Raw genomic sequence first — 12,453 nt, 5'->3', positions numbered from 1 at the left:
AATCCTGCACAGAACTGGGGTCTTCCATTGCCATGCTTAGGCAGAAGAGTAATCTAAAATGCTATCTCATTAGAAATATGCTTTCTTATTAATTATTCATTGGGTGGTCATGTAGTATAGTTGAAAAAGTACTTGACTTGGGACCTCCCAGCACTGAGAGCCAGCCTTTAATACTAACTAGGTTTGTGGCCCTGGACAAGTCACTTAACTTCTTTAACACCCCAGTTTTCTTATCAATAAAATGTAAATAATAATAACATCTACCTCACTCTGCTCTATCAAATGAGAAAATGTATATAAAGAACTTTGCAAATTTTAAAGCTGTATGTAAATGTTAGCTATTAATATTTTATACTTCTTTTTTGTGGTTTTTATTTTGTTAGTATGAATTAAGTAAAAATTGAGCTAAGCCATGATTTTCTTACATTTATTCAGTCTTTCTACTTTATAGAATCGCAAGCTGAGAAGGTTTTGTACCATGTGATCTGGAGGGGAAAAAAATGTAGCTTTCAGAAAAAAAGACTAACTTCACATATAGATTTTCTCTGATGGTTCACAATTATCTTGGATTCCAAAGAGGTTTTAAATGAAAATGGAAAATTGAGTCTTTTTTTTTTAGGAGTAGTGGGATAAATCCGAGATTGAATATGTCTCTATGTCCCTATCTTTAATCTTTTCCTTTAATCCAAAGATATAATAAAACCAATTTCCTCCTACTGGCCATAAAATCTCAATTCCCATTTGCCATCACTCAGTCAGTATGAGGAGAGTCTACATTTTTCTCCTGGAAGCAGATGACAGATGTCCCTAGGCAAAATTTCTGGTGACCACAAGTGATTTAAAGAGTAGGAATAGGACCTATTAAGTATCTTTTGCCTTTGGATTGTAAAGTACAGTAATAATGAGACAGCCTACCTTTTCACTGAATTTTAGGGCTCAAGGGGACCTGTAGAGGTAAAACAGTTATATCTTTGTTTCCATTCTGGGCTTTTAAAATGCTTCAAGTTAGAGAGAGAGACTTGGAGTCAGAAAGACCAAGGTTCAAATTCTACCCCAGAGGCCAACTAGCTGTACTGGTCTTGGGCAAGACACTAAACTTCTCAGCCTTAATTACATCATTTTAAAAATGTGGGGTGATAATCGTACCTGCCTTACAAGGTTGTTACAACAACCCTGAGGAAATTGAGGGTAAGAGTTTAAGTGATTTGTCCAGTACCATACAGCTAGTGTTTTGTAAACCTTAAAGAACTATATAAATACTGGCTACTATTGTTCTTATAATCCTAACTCATTTCATTTCTTATTAGAATATGCCTATAATGCCAGAGTAAAATAATCCAAGAGTTAGGCTATGAAAAAAGTAGAGGCATTCAAGAATGAAAGACATTGATTGCACATATCATTCGCTAAAATCACAATTAAGACACTGCATTCATCTGAGTCCGGAAGTCTTTCACTTCCATTTTCTTTTCTTTTATCATTCACTAATTCCTAATAAAGGTTGTTAGGAATTGGATGACATATGGGTTTTAGTTTATGGTCGTGGTCAAAAGACTAGTCTTTAATGGATCAGGAACAGAGACAGGGGATGTTCATGACGTGAGAAATGAGGAATCAGTTACTTTGCAAAAATGATGAAGGGAAGAAAACCCAACTATTTATCCCCTGTATGGGGGTGTGGGGGGAGATAAGATAGAAGTAGGGGGACGTTGAGCTGGAAACACTTTGAGATGTTCCCTAGCAAGGAAGAATAAAGACATATATTTCTTGGATGAAACAACTGTTATTGTGAATCTGTATCAATGAAAGGAAAAGAGAATGTGTGCTTTGGATGGGGGCAGAAAGAAGGAAGGAAAGAGTGGACAGGAGATTAAATCTCTGGCTCTCTGTCTCCTCCCTCCCTCTTTCTTCCTCTCCAGTATCTCCCCCTCTTTCTTTCTCCTAAAGGCACCTTGGAACTAGATCATTAAAGGAATTTCCTCTTAGCTACCGTCACTCAGTGACAGCTTCATCACTAATCTGGTAAGCAGAGGTTCTAAAGGCTGGCCCTGGTAGTGGAGGTTGGACCTGCCCTCCTCCCCACAGCCCCCTTGCAAAACTTCAAATGAACACAGGACGTCGCTCTCCCTCCTGGGCGAGCTCTCCAGACACCGCGGCCACGCCTGGCTCACCCCTGCTCTCGGCCTCCTCCACTTTGGGGTGGGCGGGAGAGAGCATGAGAAAGACTTGCAGGAGGAGGGGTAGTGGGAGTCAGGAATTGTTTCCTGGGGTAAACGTAACAAAGTGGGAAAGCGTTTCCGGAAGGCAGATTGCATCAGGTGTAGAAGTCAAAGCTTCCTCGTCGCGACCAAACCTGCGCTGCCTACGGAGCATGCCCAGTGTGCAAGGATCTCGCCCCGGAGAGCTCCACTTCAGGTTTTAGCGGTGGTCTGGTAGGAAGAAGGCATCCGGGAGAGAGGAGAGCATCTCCTAGCCACCGAGCATTCCAGAGCCAAAGATTCAAGGACCTTGGAGATCTCCTAGCCCTCCCCACTCGCTCCACAGGAGAGTTATCTCATGCCTGGCTTCATCCAGGTACTTGGTGGCAGAGCCGAGATGAGAACTGCGGTCTTGAGTTTCCAAGCCTAGGGCTGTTTGCGCTGCATCCGCACTGCGTCCTTCTACAACTCGGAGACTGGAAATTTACTTGGAATAAGAGAGGAGGCAGAACAGGAAGCATTTAGGATCCACACTGACTAGCCAGATCTGAGGCTTATAACTGTTATGGTTAAGACATTTTGTTAGGGGGCAGCATCCCTATCAACAACCGTCTCTGATATAGTTCCCTCTATAAAGAAGATCCTACTTATGGGAGCATCCCAGCATTCCTCCTAGAAATAAGTGAATAAAGACATTAAAACAAAACAAAACTAATGCCATATCTCTATCTTTCATAGTGGGAAAAGAAAGTAGAATTAAAAATCTTAAAAGTGGTAAAGAAGTTTCCAGCAAGCATATGCCTCCCTCCCGCCCTTCCAGCTATAATGGGGGTGGGTGGGTGGGCGGAAGAAATGAAACATCCAGTTAGTTATTCGTATTTATTAAGATGTTTTGCGGGGCGGGAGCAGCGTATTCCCCTTGAGGAAGCTTCTTGAATCAATGCAAATCATCAGTTGCTCCGAAATTTACGGTCGTGTGTGTGTGTGTGTGTGTGTGTGTGTGTTACTGAGAAGTTTAAATGGCTAGCTCAGAGTCACGTAGCCAGTATGGCTCAGAGCAGAATTTGAACCCAGATTTTGTTAGATGTGGAGGCAAATTGGTGACAAGAATGAATAATCCTGCCTCGGATGTTTACTACTTTGTGATCCTGGGCAAGTCACTTCATTTCTTTGATCCTTGACTTCATCTGAAAAATGAGGAGGGCTGAACACAGTTATCTCAAAGGTCCTTTCCACCCCTAAATCTAAGCTTATGTGAGGGACACAGGTCCTCTGTCCTATAGTATATGCTTCTTAGATGTTCCGATTTAGCTTTTTTCAGTCTCTACCCTTCTTCCCCTCCCAGTAATTCCTTTTCTTCCTTTTAAATGTTTTGGTTGCCATTTCCTTTTTTTAAAATGATACTGTCATTTGTCAATGACTTCCTCTACCTACTCCCCTTCCTCCAAGCATGGGATCATTGGAAACTGCCTTTGCAAGAGAAGCATTTATTTTATTTTATTTTTTGCATTTTTCTTTTTGCTTTTTGGAGGGGGGAAGGTAGGGCAATTGGGGTTAAGTGACTTGCCCAAAGTCACAAGGCTAGTTTTGTGTTGTGTCTGAGGTCGGATTTGAACTCAGGTCCTCCTGACTCCAGGGTGGCTGCTCTATTCACTGTGCCACCTAGCGGCCCCAAGAGAAGCATTTAAATAAAATAAATCAACACATTGTCCTTGTCTGATAGTCCACCAACTCTCTGCCAAGAGTTGGGAGGCTTGCATTTCCAACAGTCCTCTAAAGCCACAATTGAATAACAGCTAGGTGGTGAAGTGGATAGAGTGCCAGGCCTGGAGTCAGGAAGACTTATCTTCCTGAGTTCAAATTTGGCCTCCGACACTTATTACCTGTGTGACCCTGGGCAAGTTACTTAACCCTGTTTGCCTCAATTTCCTCATTTGTAAAATGAGCTGGTAAAGGAAATAGCAAACCACTACCATATCTCTGCCAAGAAAACCCCAAATGGGTTCAAGAAGTCAGACATGACAGAAAAACAAGTGTTCTGAAGTCTTTCAATGTTTTTTTTTTCATATTTGTTCACTAATTCTTATCAAAAATTGTTATGAATAGGATTGATAGATTGGCATTAAACTTGGGTTGGTGGGATAGTTGTTCATAGAAAATGGTACTATTCATGGATCAGGAAAAGGGAAGAAGCAATGTTCATTTTATTAACATTTACTAAGCTCCTGCAATGTGAAAGTAGTGTACTAAATCCTGAGAAAAGGTAAAAAGCTAAGTAAGATTTGAGTTAAGGGAGTTAAAAACCAAGTTTTTCAAGAAGACACATTTTGGAGGACAAAAGTTGGGGGAGGGGGAAAGAAAGGCAAGGTAAATAGGGCATTCAGCTTTAAAATGTCTTTATTCATTTATTTCTACGACACGTGCTAGGAGGGCTGCCATTAGTAGGGTTCTCTTCATAGAGAGAACTATAAGTGATTCTTTTGTTGATAGGGATGCTGCCCCCTAACAAAGTGTCTTAACAAGAGCACTGGAAATCACAGTGTTAATGAGGAAAGAAATGAAAACCAAGCTGGGTGTGAGACTCCAAAGATGTGTTTGAGCTCTAGTTCTGATGCTTACTAGCTGTGTGACCCTAGGCAAATCACTTCACTTCTCTCAGCCTCTATTTCTTCATCTGTAAAATAGAATATTGATACATATGTGATTCACCTCCTTGAGTTATTCTGAGGGAAGGTTTTTTAAAAACTTCAAAGTGCAATATAGCAATAACAGCTAGGAACGATAGGGCAGTTTGTTTGTAAAGTACTATATATGAATCATCTCAGTTGTTCCTCACAACAACCAGGGTGTCAGGATTATCCCCAGAGGTTGAGAGCTTAAGTGATTTATCTAAGGTCACACAGCTGTTAAGCATTTGAGGGAAAATTTGAACTCAGGTCTTCTGGTTTTCAAGCTCAACATTCTACCCACCCTGCCACCTACCTGTCTATGTGAAGTAAAACTGATAAACATTTTTTTTTTTTAAAGCAATCGGGGTTAAGCAACTTGCTCAAGGTTACACGGCCAGTTATTTCTGGGTGTGGTGCTAAGTATCTGAGCCCAGATTTGATCCCCAGGTCATCCCGACACTGGAACTGGTGCTCTTACTTGCTGAGCCACCTGGCCGCCCCGATAAACATCTTAATTACTATTGGTCTTTATTAAAAACCTGGTTTGTACTGCTACAGTGACTGGTACATGGTAGTTGTCAATGATTTTTAAATGTAATTAGTTCTGTAGTTAGGTGGTATCCTGGATAGAATGTTGGGTCTGGAATCAGCAAGACCTAAGTTCAAATCCCACCAGAAACACTTACTAGCTGTGTGACATTTGGCAAGCCACTTACCCCTCTGCTTCATTTTCCTTATTTGCAAAACGGGAATAATAATAGTGCCTACTTCCTAGAGTTGCTGTGAGGATAAAAATAAGATAATACTTGCCCAGTGTTTATACAGATTTTAAAGCTGCATATAAATGCTACCTATTATTAAGAACTAATCTTTTAAAATCTTGTATATTCCAAAACTGCTACCTTACATTTCAAAACTGAGAAAATTTAGGTGAGAGGAAAAGGTTGAGTTTGAATGAGAATGTTCATACTTTGTCTTTCCTTGTTTTGTGATTGGCTGCAGAAGGAAAAAGAAAATAGAATGAAGTGGGGGAAGGATGGGAGATACAGAAGAAGGAAAATGTGTGGAAAAAACTGTTTTAAGGATTGAGTGGAGACAATGGAGAAAAAACACTAGGGGTGGTCAGATGTACACTCTGGTAACGATTAAAAAGAAACAAAAATATTTGTTATCCCCAGCCACCTGGACAACAAACAGGAAGGAAGATTTCCTTCCCTCCTTTCCTTCCTTCCTTCCTCCCTCCCTCCCTCCCTCCCTCCCTCCCTTCCTTCCTTCCTTCCTTCCTTCCTTCCTTCCTTCCTTCCTTCCTTCCTCCGTTGTTTTTGCAGTATCTGTAGTCAGTGACCTTCCAATTCCACTAGCCTGGAGGAAATTGTCCAAGTCCAAATAAATCCTTCACCGCTGCTGGGAATGGATGAATAGGGATCTCAGTCCCAGATACTTTTCTCCAGTGCCTTCCCACTCTCCTCCCGGCCCCTCCCTCTTCCGTGCTCTCTGCCTCCGCCTTTCTCCACTTCCATCCCAGTTCTGTCCGACTCCCTCTATCCTCCCCTTTCCCAGCAACCGCCAAATCCTGGAGAAGTGGAATTTCGGTCCCGAATCTCCCTAAATGTGACTCCGGGAGCGGAACCGGGCATGCTCAGTCGGCAGAGCCCGTTTTGGTCGCAAGTAGGAAGCTTTGGCGCTACACCCCGCAGCTGATCTTGGTGCTTCTCGTTCAGGAGACCGGCTAGAGAGTAGCCAACGGGGTGCAGGAGCAAAGGGCTGCAGCCGCATGCCGAGCTGGGTAAGCCCCACTTTCTTCTCTTCTTTTCTCTGCTTTTCTAGTCCCCTAGGGTCCTCCCTCCTTTTTCCTGAGTAGGGGGTTGAGGAAGGAGTGCTTGGGGGTAGGAGCGGGGGGGAAGAGACCCAGGAAAGCTGCCTGTACGTAAGCGCTCACGCCCGGAGGGGCTGGTGGCTACTCCTCCGCTCTGGCACTGCTGCCACGGGGAACCACAGCCGCAGTCACAGCTGCAGCAGCTGCCGCCGCATCTGCAGCGGGGCTACCTACCCGGACTATGGAGTTGGGGAGCTCTACGTGCCCGGTGCCGCTCGCCCCTTTGCCGTTGCAGCCGGCGCCACTGCAGAGCCTGAAGGCTTGGTGTGGGCACACACACATACACACATACCGCTCCAGGGTTGAGATCCTTAGGGTTTCCTGGTTGCCTCCCCACCCATTTTCCTCTTTACCCCCCGGCAGCCTGGGCTTTGCGGAGAGATGGGGCGGTTGGGGGGGGGGGTGTAGGGTGGGGGAGGAGGGCTGGGCAGAGAGGGGAGAGAATGCTCTGGGAGGTGGGGGCTGGGGAAAAGTGATGGTGAGCGAGAGACTGAAAGAGCGCAGCCCTGCCTCCCTCCTGCCCCCCATTCCCCCTCCAGCCCCGGCCCCTGCTGTGCGCCTGGATGCCACCCCCTCTCCGTGCGCACGGCAGCTGTCCTTGCTAAGAGTTGGGTTGACGGACTGTGTTGGGATGTGTTTGAAGGAAACGAATGCTCCTGGTACCTATAGCCCTGACCCAGAGCGATCCGAAATGCTGAGGGGGAAAGTTCATCCTCCCCCCGGAGGCATTTAAAACTAGAAAATGGCCGTGTGAATGGGATCAGATTAGGAGAAGCCATAACCTGGTCTGGGATTACCTTTTGATCCCAGCCGCGGAAGATGGGGGTGGAGGTAGAAGTCTAGATATGACATTTGGGTGATCAAATCCATCTGGTCATAGCCGCGGAAGGGAGATTATGTCCGTCCGGGTGGAGGGCCCGCCCCTGACAATACAAGGTAGCCTTGGTGCCCACGGAAAGCGGGAAAGAGCTTGTATTTCAATCTTATTTCAATGATTTTGATGGAGGGGGAGGAGGGGGAGAGAATTGTCGTTTAAAGTTATGGCAGTTTAACAATCAAGTGTTAAGTCATATTGGAGCCGGGGCTGCTACAAATATTTTTGGCTTTTTGGTAAAAATATAAAAAATGAAGTGTGTGTGTGTGTGTGTGTGTGTGTGTGTGTGTGTGTCACACACTATAGATGGAGGGAGTTGTGAGAATGGAATAGTGGATTGGGCACCAGACAGAATTTGATTGAGAGAAAGATCCTAGCTGTGATGATACATTTCTTGGAGATGCATTAGGTCAGCTACCCGAAGCATTACCCCAGAATGATGCCAGAATTGACACTTCCCAGAAACGGGGCAAGTGTTCATGCCAGCTGGCATTGGTTTGTAGCCACTTCCTTTTTCATATGGACTGATTTTAAAATCCACAGTCGCTGCTGCTGGATTTGGGATCTTTGTGGTTCTTTATTTTTCTTGATAATTGGTAATTTTACTTTACATACTTCCCCCAAATGCCTAGGATACATGCTACTTGAGTCCAATCAAGATATATGGTGTGGCCAGCCTTTCAGGAAAGGAATGTTTGAAAGCTTGTCTCTGGAGCTCTTTATGAATTGGGCTTTTCAATATTGCTGAGTTTTAGCCTGTAATTCCAGAGCAGTGCTTATCAATCGGTCAACCCACAAGTGATTAGGAGACATGGAAAAGGTGCAGTTTTTCTACTAGGTGAAACTTGTCAAAAGCACAAGGAGAGGTTGGAGAAATCAGGTGTTGGGGAAACTCTGAGGAAACACAGGTGGCAGTAGAATACAAAGGTCTATGTCATAGGCTCTATGAGTATTCAGCAAGAACTTCCTAGAGAGTCAGGAGGCTTGACTTCTGTTACTCCATCATTATTATCATTCTTACTGTTTTTACTCACTTGCTGTGTGATCCTTAGAAGCTCACTTAATCTCTTCATGAACTGAGGATGATATTGCTGAAGAGGCATATCAAAATGGTATTTGCTTTCAGCTTTTGAGAAAGGTCTCAAAGTGGAGCTCTTTTTCCAAAGGAAATTATCACTTTCAGTATATTTATTTATACTTTAACAAATAATTCTTATTGTATCCCTCAGTTCACTTGATTTCTCAGAATCAGGTATGCTAAGCCGTATGGATGGATGGTGCAATGAATAGAATGACTTGAAAGGAAGGAAAACCTGATTTCAAATTCAATCCCAGATTATTTCCTAGCTGTGTGACCCTGAACAAGTCACTTAAACTCTCTGGGTCTCTTTTTCTCCATCTGAAATAAGAGGAGGTTGTATCTGATGACCTCTAAGTCCCTTTTCAGTCTCAACAGGTTCCCTATTGGATTTTAGGATTTAGAGTTGTAAGGGAAGTAATGATCTAGTAAAAATCTGTAGTCATGATTTAGTGTTTAGGTCACCCCTCTTCCCTCCCCCCCCATATAAACCCTCTCCTCCTTTTTTCCCCAGAGGCTCCAATGTGAAAAGATTTATACAAAATAATATTATTGGCAAATGGTAGATACAGAATTAAGGTCCTCTGACTCTTGGTCCCAAGTGCATAAAATTGTACCAGGTTACAAGGGCAAAACCAAGCTATTGCTTTTAGTTGAAACTTAAACTAAATTAAAGTAATTCCAGCCTTGACCATACAAAATTGTCTAAGAAAGCCTTAGTACTTTCCATGTAGAACCCTTCAAAACAAACTATATGGATTAAAAACCAAATTGAATGCATAGTAATGCCTTTTATTTATGCCAGCTTATGTTGATGGAGTTCTTTTCCCTAAACATATATAAGTGTATATGTACATATATACATACATATATTTAACATTCAAATCCTTTTCTTGCCCTGACAGCAAATAATGCTGAAAGTCTAGCTATCTTGTGGTAGTGTTATATTGATTATAGATTATGTAAAAAGACTGGATTTTTAAAAATGTGAACCCCTTTAAATTATTTTTCCATAAGGACAGTGTACATTTGCTATAACTTTGTTTTCCAGGAGCTTAGGAAAAACTAAAAGAAAATATTCTCACAGGGTCTTTTATACAAGAAGATATGCAGTGTGGGCTATAAAGTAATAACTACTTAAAAACTAACAAACCAACCATTCCACAGCCTACTCATTAAGATAGATGTTATAATTCAATGTAGCCACTTTGAAAGGCTATATGCTTATTCCATTGCTCAAAACAATTTTTGGAGCTCATTTGGAATTGTGTACAGTTTCACAAGAAACAGAAAAGTCTCATTAGTTTGTCTCACTTTAAAAACCAACAACCCCAAGCTGGTATTAACTAACCTAATCATTTTTTGATCTTATTTGTGATTTACTTTTAGAAGCCTTTTGGCTGTCTCCTTCCCCCTAATGACACCCTCAAAGGACAAGGATTTGCTATTGCTGGGGATATTCAGAAAAATGTGCCTTGGGTCCCAAAAGCAATTCTCAGAGAACAATTAGATCCACAAGTGTTCTGAGCAATGGTAGTATCATTGAGATGGTGGTAAAGATGATGCTTTATTTTGATTATCTTTATTTTAGATGATGATTATCATTGTAATGATCATGATGTCATGATATATGACATCATGATATGATAATCATGATAATATGATAATCATTAAAGATGATTATCTTTATTTAGATGTCTGGGTGTATGTGTGTTTAAAATCAGTTCTGTTCTTGTTACATCAAGGATATATGAAAATATTCTAAACAGATTTTACTGTCAGTCAGCAAGTTTTTTTTCCTCTACTTTTAAAACAACTTGGTTTGATTTCTTTTGTTTAGGATTAAATTTGAAACATCAGGTCTTCAAAAGGATTTGATAGTTTGAGGGGAAAAGGCTACATTTCAGAAAACGAAACTACTTTGTTTTCAATTCTCAGCAACACTGTTGTACTACAAACAAGCAAGAGTATTTGAAGTAAATTCGAATGATTCCTTTAAATATTGCTGTTATTGTTATATTGTAAGATTTTTGAGGGTAAGAGCCCTCATTTTAGTCTTCCTATTACTACTGCACTCAGGACAGTGCTTTGTATGGAGGAAGTGATAATGAATGTTGGTTGGATTTAATTGAATTTTGGGTGTTCTGCATTTTAATGTGTGTTGATAGAGACTTCCTTTGAAACCCAAGGTCCTGGATTCAGATCTGAATTCTGTTGTGTGCTACATGTATGCCTAGGCCAAACCACTTATTTATTTATTTACTTTTAAAGCAATTGGGGTTAAGTAACTTGCCCAAGGTCTCTTGACTCCAGGGCCAGTAATGCTGTATTCACTGCACCACCTAGCTGCCCTAAGCCACCTTATTTAAAGATGAGAAAACTGGGGCAGCTAGGTGGCATAGTGAATAGAGCACTGGCCATGGAGTCAGGAGGACCTGAGTTTAAATTCAGTCTCAGACAATTAACACTTACTAGCTATGTGACCTTGGGCAAGTCACTTAACCCCAATTGCCCTGCCTTTCCCCTCCAAAAAGCAAAAAAAAAAAGTTGAGAAAACCGAGACCCAAAAAGATTAAATAATTTATGTGAAGTCACACAGCATTAAAATTTGAATATAAATTCTCTGATGACTCTTTTCCATTGAGCCTCATCCCTGACCTTGTCTGCCTTGGCAGATGCCCTTATGTTGGCTAATAACACACACACACATACACACACACACATACATACATACACACATTTACTTATTTAAGCAGAATGACATTTACAAAATTAACTTTTAGTGTGTTGAAATAGTCAGATTTGAGTTATATTTCATGGGGTAAATAAGTATTTTCTTTGGATTTTTCTGGAGATCACAGCAAAAGAGGCAGTTTTCTGCCATTGGAGATGTTGCTAATATAGGAAAAGGGAATTCTTCTACTGAGAATGCAGAGGAGTTTGTATGTGGGTTGATTTAGGATGTGGGAAACTTTAAAAGACCCCATCTCTTGCTTTCTTTCTTCTCCATTCTCCACCATTCTAGAAATGCTGTTATTAGCTTCTGAAATGCAATTATTAGTATTGTTCCACATGAATTTATTACCCATTGCGTATAGGGCTTCTCCCCCAAAGGACTCCATGTGATTGTATTCAGCTGCTGCAGTGGTAGGAGTGCTGGCCATGGGAATTTGCCTACTCATCATTGGCAGGAAGAGGAATGCCCCCCCCCCCTTTTGAGGGGAGGAGGAAAGCTATGATGATGGGGCAGAGTGAAGGAAAGTGATCCTGTTTAATATTTTTAGAGCACTTTGCTTTCAAGAAGTGCATTCTCTTTTACTCATTAACCTTCAGTGAGTCAGGCTAATGGCAAGAATTCTTATCCCCATCTAAAATACACAGATGGTAGGTAAAGTTATATTTTGGGTTTCTGATGGGACCTAGAACTTAGGGTACCTGGTCCCTATAAAGAAAAGTCTTCATGGATGGTGAAAATGTGCTGGGAAATCTTGAGATTCAAATCTTTGGGAGAGAAATTCACTGCCAAAAAAAGAGCTGACAAGAAAACTAGAAGGACTCCATCAGCTGGGTCTGTATTTTTCACCGGTGATTAACTCTATGTAGAATTTCATCTGGCAACTCCAGTTTGACCCACCCTCAAACTTGCTGCTTATCCCTATTTCTGTTGAAGGCATCACTGTCCTTCCTGTCACCCAGTTTTTTACAACTTCAGTCATCTTTTATTCTTCTTTCCCCTTCTCTCCCCATATCCAGCAGAT

At 41.8% G+C, this 12,453-nt stretch overlaps 1 protein-coding gene across 7 annotated transcripts in view; it reads left to right on the top strand.

The window, feature by feature from the left end:
• The first annotated feature begins 6,367 nt into the window (after positions 1–6,367).
• APBB2 (amyloid beta precursor protein binding family B member 2) overlaps positions 6,368–12,453 on the top strand; it is a 420,856-nt gene continuing 414,770 nt past the window's right edge. For 2 of the 7 annotated variants that reach the window (XM_069105119.1, XM_069105113.1), the window contains exon 1: positions 6,372–6,653. The gene's annotated coding sequence lies outside the window, so the exon portion shown is untranslated. Of the gene's footprint in view, positions 6,654–12,453 lie in introns of all 7 variants that reach the window. The other 5 variants (XM_069105116.1, XM_069105115.1, XM_069105114.1 and 2 more) reach the window with 5 other exon arrangements.

This window comes from Petaurus breviceps, unplaced genomic scaffold (genome assembly GCF_028583685.1).
Source record: "Petaurus breviceps papuanus isolate PSGF00001 unplaced genomic scaffold, PetGlider_PUasm1.0 76, whole genome shotgun sequence".
Lineage (NCBI taxonomy): Eukaryota > Metazoa > Chordata > Mammalia > Diprotodontia > Petauridae > Petaurus > Petaurus breviceps.
Note: the sequence above shows the minus strand (reverse complement) of the source record. Positions and strands in the feature narration are given on the sequence as shown.